The following is a 12662-nucleotide window of genomic DNA, read 5'->3' as shown; positions in this document are numbered from 1 at the left end:
ATAAGATCATAGCTGATCTTTTCGTGGACTCAGATCCACTTACCCGCTCTCTCACCGTATCCCTTAATTCCTTTATTGTTCAAAAAGATATCTATCTACCTTAGCTTTAAAAACGTTTACTGAAGTAGCGTCAACTACTTCACTGGGCAAGGAATTCCATAGATTAACAACCCTCTGGGTGAAGAAGTTCCTTCTCAATTCAGTCCTAAATCTGCTCCCTCTAATCTTGAGGTTATGCCCTCTTGTCCTAGCTTCACCTGCCAGTGGAAACATCCTCTCTACTTGTATGTTATCTATTCCCTTCATAATTTGATATGTTTCTATAAGATCCCCCCTCATTCTTCTGAATTCCAATGAATATAATCCCAATCTACTCAGTCGCTCCTCATAAGCCAACCCCCTCAACTCCGGAATCAACCTAGTGAACCTCCTCTGCACCCCCTGCAGTGCCCGTACATCCTTTCTCAAGTAAGGAGACCAAAACTGCACACAGTACTCCTGGTGCGGCCTCACCAGTACCTTATACAGCTGCAACATAACCTCTCTGCTTTTAAACTCAATACCTTTAGCAATGAAGGACAAAATTCCATTTGCCTTCCTAATTAATTGCTGTACCTGCAGACCAACCTTCTGCGATTCATGCACAAGGACACCCAGGTCCCTCTGCATAGCAGCATGCTGCAACTTTTTACCATTCAAGTAATAATCCTTTTTACTGTTACTCCTACCGAAATGAATGACTTCACATTTATTAACATTGTATTCCATCTGCCAGACCTTTGCCCACTCACTCAATGTATCTATGTTCCTCTGTAAAGTTTCACAGTCATCTGCACACTTTGCTCTGCCACTCATCTTAGTGTCATCTGCAAACTTTGACACCCTACATGTGGTCCCCAACTCCAAATCATCTGGATAAATTGTCAATAATTGCGGTCCCAACACCGATCCCTGAGGCACACCACCAGTGAGTGATTGCCAGCCAGAATAGCACTCATTTATCCCCACTCTCTGCTTCCTGTTAGTCAACCAATCCTCTATCCATGCTAATACTTTACCCCTAACGCCATGCATCCTTATCTTATGCAGCAGCCTCTTGTGCGGCACCTTGTCTTTTAGTTTTTTTTAGTTTTAGAGATACAGCACTGAAACAGGCCCTTCGGCCCACCGAGTCTGTGCCGACCATCAACCACCCATTTATACTAATCCTACACTAATCCCATATTCCTACCACATCCCCACCTGTCCCTATATTTCCCTACCACCTACCTATACTAGGGGCAATTTATAATGGCCAATTAACTTATCAACCTGCAAGTCTTTGGCATGTGGGAGGAAACCGGAGCACCCGGAGGAAACCCACGCAGACACAGGGAGAACTTGCAAACACCACACAGGCAGTACCCAGAATTGAACCCGGGTCGCTGGAGCTGTGAGGCTGCGGTGCTAACCACTGCGCCACTGTGCCGCCCTTCTGGAAATCTCGGTACACCACATCCACTGGGTCCCCATTGTCCACCTTGCTCGTAATGTCATCATAGAATTCCAAAAGATTTGTCAAGCATGACCTGCCCTTCATGAACCCATGCTGCATCTGCCCAACGGGACAATTTCTATCGAGATGCCCTGCTATTTCTTCCTTGATAATAGACTCAAGCATCTTCCCCACTACAGAGGTTAAGCTAATCAGTCTATAATTCCCCATCTTTTGTCTACCTCCCTTTTTAAACAGTGGCGTCACATCTGCTGTTTTCCAATCTGCTGGGACGACCCCAGAGTCCAGCGAATTTTGGAAAATTACCGCCAGTGCACCTGCTATTTCTCCCGCCATCTCTTTTAGTACACTGGGATGCATTCCATCAGGGTCAGGAGACTTATCAATCCTTAGCTCCATTAGCTTGCCCAACACTACCTCTTCCGTAATAATGATTGTTTCCAGGTCCTCACCTACGTTCGTCTCTTTGTCAATTACTGGCATGTTATTAATGTCCTCCACTGTGAAGACCGATACAAAATACCTGTTCAATGCCTTGGCCATTTCATCATATCCCATAACTAAATTCCCCTTCTCATCCTCTAAAGGACCAACGTTTACTTTAGCCACTCTTTTTTGTTTTATATATTTATAGAAACTTTTGCTATCTGTCTTTATATTCTGTGCTAGTTTTTTCTCATGTTCTATCTTACTTTTCTTTATAGCTCTTTTTGTAGCTTTCTGTTGACCTTTAAAGTTTTCCCAATCTTCTAGTTTCATGCTGCTTTTGGCCACTTTGTATGCCTTCTCCTTCAATTTGATAGCCTCCCTTATTTCCTTAGACACCCGTGGCAGATTACCCCTTTTCTTCCAGTCCTTCCTTTTCACTGGAATATACTTTTGCTGAGCACTTTGAAAAATTGCTTTGAAAGTCCTCCACTGCTCGTCAACTGTCCCACCGTAAAATCTTTGTTTCCAGTCTACTTTCGCCAAGTCCTCCCTCATTCTATTGTAGTCCCCCTTGTTCAAGCGCAGGACCCTGGTATTGGATTTTATCTTCACACTCTCCATCTGTATTCTAAATTCAACCATACTGTGATCACTCCTTCCAAGAGGATCCCTAACTATGAGGTCATTAATTATTCCTGTCTCATTACACAGGACTAGATCTAGGATAGCTTGCTCCCTCGTCGGTTCCATTAAATACTGTTCAAGAAAACTATCACGGATACACTCAACGAACTCCTCCTCAAGGCTACCCTGACTGAGCTGGTTCGACCAATCTACATGTAGATTAAAATTCATCTTAACAAGTTCATTCCTCCTGTTTCTAAAATCTGCCCTCTTCCAAATAAGTGCCCTGGGTTTTGTATTGACTTTTCTCCTTTCTGTTTGGGTCTTATTACAATCACTAATCCCAAAGTTCCCACCCACATTGCACTCATCTATCCATTCTATTTCATTACACATAAATTGAACTAGCAAAGCCACTTCCTTGTAGGAAGCTGTTCCAAATACATTTTCGGAATTTCATTTGCTTAGCCCTATCCCAATGAAGAAGGAGGAGGGAAGAACTCATGTCGCACCTAATACGACCTCAGGAAGTGCCAAAGCGCTTTACAGCCAATGAAGTACTTTTGACATGTAGTGGCTTTTGGTAGTGGCAGTCTCAGCTGTGGATCAGATGGTTCCACTTTTGCCTCTAAGTCAGACGATCATAGGTTCAATACTACGCAAGTGACCTGAGCACAGAATTTGCGCTGACACTTCAGTGCAGTGCTGAGGGAGTGCTGCACTGTTGGAAAGTGGTATCTTCCAGATGAGGCATTAAACCAAAGCCCTGTTTGCCCTCTGAGGTTGCTATAAAACATCTCATGCTACTATTTCAAAGATGACCATAAAAAGCCCTGGGGTGCCTTTCTGGAGGGATAAAACTGAAAAGCAGAAAAGTCATGTTAAACTTGTTTAGAACCCTGATTACACCATATGTACAGTATTGTGAACAGTTCTGGTTTCCATATTCTAAAATGAATCAAGATGCAATGGAGAAGGTGCAGAACAGATTTACTAGAAAGAATTCAGAACTGAGAGGTAATATCGGGTGACCTGATAGAGGTTTTTAAAATTGTAAAGGATTTTGTTAGGGTAGATATAGAGAAGATGCTTCCACTTGCACGCGAGACCAGAACTAGGGGCCATGAATATATAATAAATCCAATAGGGAATTCAGGAGAAACTTCTTTACCCAGAGGGTGGTGAGAATGTGGAACTCGCTGCGGCACAGAGTGGTTGAGGTGAAGAGCATAGATGCATTTAAGGGAAAACTAGTTAACCACATGAATGAGAAAGTAATAAAAGGATATGTTGATGGAGTGAGATGAAGAAGGGTGGGAGAAGCCTCATGCTGAGACTAATCACCAGCATTGACCTGTTGGGTGAATGGCCTGTTCATGTCCTGTAAGTACTATGTAATAGTATGGGCTGGATTTTGTGCAGCCATCGAGGGTGGGAATGGTGACAAGAGGAGCTGGAGAATTGCAACGCAGCCGTCCACCCGGAAATCAGGCGTCATGACGTTGGTTCCGGATTTTCGCAGTGACGGGAAAGCACATGCCAACAGAAGACAATCCTCATTTTCTTGCACAGGGACTCCAGTCTCCCTGTCAGATATTGAGTGGCCACCCTGGGTATCGGCCAGCTCCAAAGCCTTTTCCTCGGTGGAGGTAAGTGGACATACATTACATCTGAGAGTCCTCCGTCTGTCCGGGACATCTCCCTCCCATTATGGGCTCTCTTGTCCTGCAAGAAGGATGGAGATGGCTGAGAATGGCACAGAGATCAACATGACAGTTCAGCTCTTTTCAGCCCCTCATCCCCAACTGGGGAATCTGATGTCTCTCATGCCGACATTCACTGTCAGGGGAGAAAAGTGGGGTGAGCTATGAATGAAGGTGGCCTGTGGCCAAGAGCCATCCATATATCTGTCAGGAAGAGACAGAAGCCTAGCCACTCAGCCAATGCTGCAGCACTGCGCCCCTCCCCATGTTGTGCAACCTTCCGCGTAGTCACATGCAATTCTCTAGAAGGCGATTGGTAAGGAGCACTCACCTTGGCAATACTCAGTAGGTCATTGATTCTCTTCCTGCACCGGAATCAGTTGGGCTGGGTGACCCCATGGCCGCTGACCTCCTCTGTGATCTCCACCCAGGCTTGCTTGGTCAGGCGAGAGGTCCTCTTATTGCCATCGCCTTTCCCTTTCAGCCTGGAGGAGAATCTGCAGGGAGGCATTAGTGAACCGTGGCAACACCCTGTGTCTTGTTTCAGCCATCATCTTTTGCCCTCCTCGGGGGGTGGGGCTGGGGGGGGTGGGTGGGTACAGGACCCAGTAGGACAGAGTTGTTAGCTGCACCAAGCTGACAATGTATCCAGGACAGGAGTGAATGCAGAGCCGGCAGGCCTTTAAATATGGTGCCAGCAGCTGCTCTGGAGTCAGTTGAGGCCGTAATCAATGAATCGCCTCCTGCTCCCGCCAGCTGATTGGGGGAGGGGGAACCTATGCCTCCACTCTGCAAAACGGGCACCAGTCATGTGATCACAGTGGGGCGGGTGCCCATGTGACGGACGGGAATGGCACCATTCATCAGGCCCACGGTGGCCTCATTAAATTCAGCCCAATGTTTGAGCAGGGCATTATCCTTGGGGTCATGACCAATATACCTCACTAAAAACACTTGATCTGATCATTAACTCATGGCTGTTTGTGAGAGCTTGTTGTGTGCAAACTGGCTGCTTCGTTACCAAATTTACACCAGTGACTACACTTCAAACGTCCTTCGTTGGCATTTGGGGTGTCCTGAGGTTGTGAAAGACACTGCAGAAATGCAGGTACTTTCTTTTTATGAATGTAGGATATAAAATAGTTTTCAAAAGTGGATAAATGTTTGCAAGAGAAAAAAGAAATTAAGTGATTTGGAGGAATGGTAAGGAGAATGGAGCCAAGTATTAGTCGGGACAAATGTCCTCCCTCTGTGCAGACAGATTCTAGAGAGAGAACAAAATTGAGGATAGACTATGGAGCTGAGGTTGAGATTAATAAAAAAGGTGTGGGAACATTGGTCCTTTTCCTCTTATTAAAAATATCTGATTTTAAGCAACAAAGGTACACACTTAAATTGCTCTGCTACCAAGAACAAAAATCAGGCTGGTGCCCGAGAAAAAGATTTGATAAATATTCTAGGGCTCATTTAACAATTTAGCCTGAGGATCCCCATGAAATCAAGATGAGATCCATTTAGTGACAATTGCAACAGATACCGTCCAGTGACTGAGTCAGGAGCAACATGCCAATTGATTGATAACACATTTCTCTCTTACCTTTGTCTTTGTTTATTACAAAATTCTATCAGCGGTCCCCAAGGGGCCTTCGCCTCAAAGAAATGTGAAGTGATGCCTTTGAGAAGGGAGAATGAGGAGAGACAATTTCAAATAAATGTTCAAAAAAAAAATGCAAAATCCTGCGGATGCTGGAAATCGGAAATTTAAAAAATGCCAGAAGTACTCAGCAGGTGTGGCAGTATTAGGGGAGAGAGCAACAGAGTTAATGGATGGAATTTTATGTCTGCCCCAGACCTGCCCCATCCCCCTGCCCCGGACTGGGAGGTGGGGGACATAAAATCAAATGGAGGCAGGGTGAGTGGGGTGATGGGGGCTGCTGTTTCCATCGTCTAGCCATCCCTGCTGCTATTTTGCCAGCGGCAGGAGGTGGGGGAGGTGCCAAACAGTCCAGTCACCTCAGGCCAATTAAGGCCCTTTATTGGCCAATTACTTGCGACTTAAGGGCCTCCTCCTGCTGCCGCTGGTATTGTAGATGGGCACTTCAGCACCCGAGGAGGCTGCCCAGTAATACCTGGTACTGGTAGTCTCCATGCAGGTTGGAGGGGTGTGGTCCCTCTTGATCCCTGTGACCCAAGGAGGGCCCCCACAGTCGCACAAAGCACCCCCATTGGAACACCTTGCCCTGCCCTCTGAATCGATCCCCTACCACCCTCATCGGGGCCCAGCCAATTGTCCCCAGCGAGGCCCGAACACCAGTTGCCTGGTCCCGGTGGCGCTGCTGGGACTAAAAAGCTGAAGAGCCCACTGATTGGCCGGCAGCTCTTAGAGACGGGACCGCCTGCCTCAGAAGTCCCACCCAAGGCCAATTAAGGGTCTAGGCCACATAAAATTGCAGCATGGCTTCCAGGCCCCGCGGTGACGGGCTCACCCCCAACTTTTCAGCTCATGGCTGGGACCGCCGCAACATAAAATTCCAGCCTTTTCAGATCGACGACCTTTTATCTGATGAGTTTTAATGAAAGGTTGTTGATCTGAAAGGTTAATGCTGTTACTCTTATGCTGTGTGACCTCTGAGTATTTCCAGGATTTTCTGTTTTACTATTATAAAGTAAATGATACCATTTTAAAGGGGGACAAGAACAGAAAGACCTGGGGTTCACATACATTGAAGGTGGCAGGTCAAATAGATAAATTGTTTTTTTAAAAAAAAGCAGATAGGATCCTTGGCTTTATAAATAGAGGCATAGAGTAAAAAAAACAAGGAAGTTATACTAAACTTTATTAAATCACTGGTTAGGCCTCAACTAGAGTATTGTGCCCAATTCTCTGGCCCCCACATTAGGAAGGACGTCAAGGCCTTGTAGAGGATGCAGAAGAGAGTCTCTAGAATGGCATCAGGGATGGCTATGCCCTCTGAAATGGCCGAGCAAGCCACTTAGTTCAGGGGCAATTAGGGATGGGTAATAAATGCTGGCCTAGCCAACCACATCCCATGAACGAATAAAAAAAAAAAGAGAAACTTCAATTACATGGAGAGGCTAAAGAAGCCGAGGTTGGTCTTACAGCAGAGAAGGTTAAGGGTAAATTTAATGGAGGCGTTCAAAATTCTAAAAGTTATAGAATAAATAAGGATAAACTGAAGAATGAGGAGAAGTGGCAAATCGGTTGGCAATCAGAGGACACAGACTTATGGTGATTGGCAAGAGAGCCAGAGGGGACATGAAGAAACATTATCTTCTGCAGTGAGTTATTAGATCTGAAATGCACTGACTGAAAGGAAGGTGGAAGCACATTCAATAATAATTTTCGAAAGAGAATTGGATAAGTACTTGAAGGGGTGAATATTTTAGGGTCACGTGGAAAGAGCAGGGGAGTGGGCCTTATTGGATAGATCTTTCAAAGAGCCAGCACAGAAACAATGGGCCTGATGGCCTCCTTCTCTGCTGTATGATTCTATAATTCTATGATTAGCTCTCCTAATAGTTAAATTACAGACTTAATTCACAATCTTATAACAATGCACAATCTTATCAACATTAATATTTTGCTGTTTTTTGCATTGTGCCTAGTACTTATGTTGTTTATTTATTTAATTTAGAGATACAGCACTGAAACAGGCCCTTCGGCCCACCAAGTCTGTGCCGACCAACAACCACCCATTTATACTAACTCTGCAGTAATCCCATATTCCCTACCACCTGCCTACACTAGGGACAATTTATAATGGCCAATTTACCTATCACCTGCAAGTCTTTTGGATGTGGGAGGAAACCGGAGCACCCGGCGAAAACCCACACAGACACAGGGAGAACTTGCAAACTCCGCACAGGCAGTACCCAGAATCGAACCCGGGTCCCACTGCTAACCACTGCACCACTGTGCCGCCCTTGTGAAGGGTTCTAATCTGAAGATTCAAACCTTTTGTCCCTTTTTCTTTATGGCTCTTGAGGCATTGTGAGTGCTAGGTTTGTATCTCACCATGGACTATTCTATTTTAGTTTAATATAGATTGTTAAACATTTTAAGCAAATCAGAAAAGTTGTCAATTTCCAGACGGACTTTAAGCAGAAAGATAGACTAAAAAGAAAAGGAGAGTGAGAGGTTGTTTCCTCTGGTTGGAGAATCTAGAACATAGGGGTACAGGATATGGGTCAATCATTAAGGACTGAGATGAGGAGAATCTTTGGCATTGAGTATATTTGAGACTGAGATCAATAGATTAGGTAGAGAGAGAGAGGGAGGGGGGAGAGAGAGAGAGAGAGAGAGAGGGAGGGGGAGAGAGAGAGAGAGAGGGGGGAGAGAGAGAGGGATGGGGAGAGAGAGACAGGGAAAGAGGGAGGGGGAAAAAGAGAGAGAGAGGGAGAGAGGGAGGGGGAAAGAGAGAGAGAGAGGGAGGGGGAGGGGGGGAGGGGGGAGAGAGAGAGAGGGGGGAGGGGGGAGAAAGAGAGTGGGATGGGGGAGCGAGAGAAAGAGAGGGAGAGAGGGAGGGGGAGAGAGAGAGACGGGGAGTAGGGAAAAGAGAGGGAGGGGGAGAGAGAGAGGGAGGGAGAGAGAGGGAGGGGGAGAGAGGGAGGGGGAGAGAGGGAGGGGGGAGGGGGTCTACTTCTGCACCTATTTCGAATGTTGTTATGTCCAGAGGAAAGGTATTTTACTATGCCAGTGGTTTAAAAACTTGGCAAGTAGCAGAGTTGCTGAATTGTTGCTCGGAAAGATCCTTGAATTGCTTATTGAGATGTCACACAATTTGTCGAACATCTGTTCATGCTACAGCTGTCTCTGACTGCATCTCAGTTTCTAATTATATTAGAAACAATTCCATTAACTAATTAGCATGTTTTCACCCTTAGATCACATTTGGCTGTAAAAATGTAAATGATATATCATTATTTCCCCAGCAAAACAAATTTTGAAATTATATTCTGGACACAAAAAGCCACAGAAAACTTTTCATAGTTAAAAAAGCACCAATATGATTTACGGACCTCGAAATGCCATGTAAGTGGATCTCTGAGCCCGACATGCTAGTAAAATCCAACTTAAAATCTTCTTCTTTGGGCCTCCTTATCTCGAGAGACAATGGATATGCGCCTGGAGGTGGTCAGTGGTTTGTGAAGCAGCGCCTGGAGTGGCTATAAAGGCCAATTCTGGAGTGACAGGCTCTTCCACAGGTGCTGCAGAGAAATTTGTTTGTCGGGGCTGTTACACAGTTGGCTCTCCCCTTGCGCCTCTGTCTTTTTTCCTGCCAACTGCTAAGTCTCTTCGACTCGCCACAATTTAGCCCTGTCTTTATGGCTGCCCGCCAGCTCTGGCGAATGCTGGCAACTGACTCCCACGACTTGTGATCAATGTCACACGATTTCATGTCGCGTTTGCAGACGTCTTTATAGCGGAGACATGGACGGCCGGTGGGTCTGATACCAGTGGCGAGCTCGCTGTACAATGTGTCTTTGGGGATCCTGCCATCTTCCATGCGGCTCACATGGCCAAGCCATCTCAAGCGCCGCTGACTCAGTAGTGTGTATAAGCTGGGGGTGTTGGCCGCTTCAAGGACTTCTGTGTTGGAGATATAGTCCTGCCACCTGATGCCAAGTATTCTCCGAAGGCAGCGAAGATGGAATGAATTGAGATGTCGCTCTTGGCTGGCATACGTTGTCCAGGCCTCGCTGCCGTAGAGCAAGGTACTGAGGACACAGGCCTGATACACTCGGACTTTTGTGTTCCGTGTCAGTGCGCCATTTTCCCACACTCTCTTGGCCAGTCTGGACATAGCTGTGGAAGCCTTACCCATGCGCTTGTTGATTTCTGCATCTAGAGACAGGTTACTGGTGATAGTTGAGCCTAGGTAGGTGAACTCTTGAACCACTTCCAGAGCGTGGTCGCCAATATTGATGGATGGAGCATTTCTGACGTCCTGCCCCATGATGTTCGTTTTCTTGAGGCTGATGGTTAGGCCAAATTCATTGCAGGCAGACGCAAACCTGTCGATGAGACTCTGCAGGCACTCTTCAGTGTGAGATGTTAAAGCAGCATCGTCAGCAAAGAGGAGTTCTCTGATGAGGACTTTCCGTACTTTGGACTTCGCTCTTAGACGGGCAAGGTTGAACAACCTGCCCCCTGATCTTGTGTGGAGGAAAATTCCTTCTTCAGAGGATTTGAACGCATGTGAAAGCAGCAGGGAGAAGAAAATCCCAAAAAGTGTGGGTGCGAGAACACAGCCCTGTTTCACACCACTCAGGATAGGAAAGGGCTCTGATGAGGAGCCACCATGTTGAATTGTGCCTTTCATATTGTCATGGAATGAGGTGATGATACTTAGTAGCTTTGGTGGACATCCGATCTTTTCTAGTAGTCTGAAGAGACCACGTCTGCTGACGAGGTCAAAGGCTTTGGTGAGATCAATGAAAGCAATGTAGAGGGGCATCTGTTGTTCACGGCATTTCTCCTGTATCTGATGAAGGGAGAACAGCATGTCAATGGTCGATCTCTCTGCACGAAAGCCACACTGTGCCTCAGGGTAGACGCGCTCGGCCAGCTTCTGGAGCCTGTTCAGAGCGACTCGAGCAAAGACTTTCCCCACTATGCTGAGCAGGGAGATTCCACGGTTGTTGTTGCAGTCACCGCGGTCACCTTTGTTTTTTTAGAGGGTGATGATGTTGGCATCGCGCATGTTCTGGGGTACTGCTCCCTCGTCCCAGCACAGGCATAGCAGTTCATGTAGTGCTGAGAGTATAGCAGGCTTGGCACTCTTGATTATTTCAGGGGTAATGCTGTCCTTCCCAGGGGCTTTTCCGCTGGCTAGAGAATCAATGGCATCACTGAGTTCCGATTTGGTTGGCTGTATGTCCAGCTCATCCATGACTGGTAGAGGCTGGGCTGCATTGAGGGCAGTCTTAGTGACAGCATTCTCCTTGGAGTACAGTTCTAGGTAGTGCTCAACCCAGCGGTCCATCTGTTTGCGTTGGTCAGTGATTATGTCCCCCGATTTAGATTTGAGGGGGGCGATCTTCTTGATGGTTGGCCCAAGAGCTCTCTTCATGCCATCATACATTCCTCTGATGTTTCCGGTGTCTGAGGCCAGCTGAATATGACTGCATAGGTGTTGCCAGTAGTCGTTTGCGCAACGCCTAGCTGTTCTTTGTGCAGTACTTCTGGCTGCTTTAAGTGCTGCGGATGTTAAATCGCTGGGGGCTTTTTTGCAGTTCAAGTGTTTTTTTCGTCAGTATTTACAGTAGAGAAAGAAAATGTTGCCGAGGAGATTACTGAGATACAGCCTACTAGGCTAGATGGGATTGAGATTCACAAGGAGGAGGTGTTAGCAATTTTGGAAAGAGTGAAAATAGATAAGTCCCCTGGGCCAGATGGGATTTATCCTAGGATTCTCTGGGAAGCCAGGGAGGAGATTGCAGAGCCGTTGTTGTTGATCTTTATGTCGTCATTGTCGACAGGAGTAGTGCCGGAGGACTGGAGGATAGCAAATGTTGTCCCCTTGTTCAAGAAGGGGAGTAGAGACAGCCCTGGTAATTATAGACCTGTGAGCCTTACTTCGGTTGTGGGTAAAATGTTGGAAAGGGTTATAAGAGATAGGATTTATAATCATCTTGAAAAGAATAAGTTCATTTGCGATAGTCAGCACGGTTTTGTGAAAGGTAGGTCGTGCCTCACAAACCTTATTGAGTTTTTCGAGAAGGTGACCAAACAGGTGGATGAGGGTAAAGCCGTGGATGTGGTGTATATGGATTTCAGTAAGGTTCCCCACGGTAGGCTATTGCAGAAAATACGGAAGTATGGGGTTGAAGGTGATTTAGAGCTTTGGATCAGAAATTGGCTAGCTGAAAGAAGACAGAGGGTGGTGGTTGATGGCAAATGTTCATCCTGGAGTTTAGTTACTAGTGGTGTACCGCAAGGTTCTGTTTTGGGGCCACTGCTGTTTGTCATTTTTATAAATGATCTGGATGAGGGTGTAGAAGGGTGGGTTAGTAAATTTGCGGATGACACGAAGGTCGGTGGAGTTGTGGATAGTGCCGAAGGATGTTGTATGTTACAGAGGGACATAGATAGGCTGCAGAGCTGAGCTGAGAGATGGCAAATGGAGTTTAATGCGGAAAAGTGTCAGGTGATTCACTTTGGAAGGAGTAACAGGAATGCAGAGTACTGGGCTAATGGGAAGATTCTTGGTAGTGTAGATGAGCAGAGAGATCTTGGTGTCCAGGTACATAAATCCCTGAAAGTTGCTACCCAGGTTCATAGGGCTGTTAAGAAGGCATATGGTGTGTTAGCTTTTATTAGTAGGGGGATCGAGTTTCGGAGCCACGAGGTCATGATGCAGCTGTACAAAACTCTGGTTAGGCCGCAC

Source organism: Heterodontus francisci, chromosome 5 (assembly GCF_036365525.1).
Source record: "Heterodontus francisci isolate sHetFra1 chromosome 5, sHetFra1.hap1, whole genome shotgun sequence".
Classification (NCBI taxonomy): Eukaryota; Metazoa; Chordata; class Chondrichthyes; order Heterodontiformes; family Heterodontidae; genus Heterodontus; species Heterodontus francisci.
This window is presented reverse-complemented; position numbering follows the sequence as displayed.